The following is a 1604-nucleotide window of genomic DNA, read 5'->3' as shown; positions in this document are numbered from 1 at the left end:
TTTTTTTTTTTTTTGGATATAGGAATGCATTTGTACTATTGTTGCTTCTATCTGGTCCATTTTGAGAACAATATTGTCCTTCTGCAAAATCATCCTTCAGGCAGAAGGGTGCAAGCCATGGTTTTAGTAATAATCCTTTTAATTACTATAACTCTCCACTTGCCAACGTTTTATATTGTGTAGATCAGTTCAATGCAAAAAGAAGGAGACATGTTGACCCACACAGGGAATCAGATACGTGACCTCCATCTCCCAAAGTTGAACCTCTAACCTCAAAGCCAAACAGCTACAACCTCCAGACAACCATTACCCCTTAAGACTGATATGTATCATGACATTCCTTGTAACACATCGAAACATGTTGAATAGAATGTGCACTGCGTTTCACCCTTGAAGAACACTAGATGAATGATCCTATAGTCAATACTATTTCACAACCACAAAGACGTATTCAGACACTTCAACCTACATAGAAACATAGAATCTTAGAAAGGGAAGCCACTTGAGAAGCCAGTGAATGCCACCCTGGTATTCGATGAATTCAATGAATATCTGAATTTTCTTCAGAGCACCCCCAAGTCAGTGGCTTGGCCATCTTCTAGAATACTTGCAAATAATGGGATCTTCACAACCTCACAGGGTAGCCTATCTTATACTCAGACAGTCTTGATATTTGTAGAGTTATTCTATTACCAAGGTAAAATAGGCTTCCCTAATAGTTCTTCCTGTTAAATATAGTTTTTTTTCCTCTGAAAACTCTTAGGGCTCTGGGCTTTAGACAAAAGTTCTGGCAATTAAATCCCCAGGTACTGGTGTGGCTGTTATCAGTACATGTCCGCTGAGAACAAGGAGTTTCTTTGGATCCCAGTCCTACCAGGGGCAAATTCTTGTTGAAACTTGCAAACAGTCACTCTCCAAAGCAAATCAGAGTCTCCTACAACTTACAAACAATAGTTCGTTTAGTGATAAGTACAAAGTTGAGTATCAGCAACAAGGTTTTTTAAAAAGCAGGAAAAAAAAATACACTGATTACATATAATCACATGTGTTCAACTATTTCTAGCCTAGATATAATCTTAATATAATGAGTATTGTTACAAGAGATAAAGATAATAATAACAATAATTTTATTTATAAACCATTTTCCAGCCAATGTGCTTGGGGCACTGCATGATCATAAGCAATGATTAAAACACTATTAAAAAACATCAAACAAATAAAATACAAGCTAATCTTCAGGTAGAAAATGAAGTAGTGCGAAAACAAATCAGAGGCTGGACGGGTACAGTGGCTCATGCCTGTAATCCCAGCACTTTGGGAGGCCAAGGAGAGCAGATCACTTGAGGTCAGGAGTTCAAGACCAGTCTGGCCAATATGGTAAAACTCTGTCTCTACCAGAAAAACAAAAATTATCTGGACATGGTGGTGCACACTTGTAATCCCAACTACTCCAGAGGCTGAGAGGGGGAAGATCGCTTGAATCCAGGAGGCAGAAGCTGCAGTGAGCAGAAATTGTGTCACTGTACTGCAGCCTGAACAACAGAGTGAGATTCTGTCTCAGAAAAAAAAAAAAGAAAGAAAGAAAGAAAAAGAAAGAGGGAGGG

This window comes from Colobus angolensis, unplaced genomic scaffold (genome assembly GCF_000951035.1).
Source record: "Colobus angolensis palliatus isolate OR3802 unplaced genomic scaffold, Cang.pa_1.0 Scaffold321, whole genome shotgun sequence".
NCBI classification, from domain to species: domain Eukaryota; kingdom Metazoa; phylum Chordata; class Mammalia; order Primates; family Cercopithecidae; genus Colobus; species Colobus angolensis.
The sequence above is the reverse complement of the archived record's forward strand: the minus strand, read 5'-3'. Positions refer to the sequence as shown.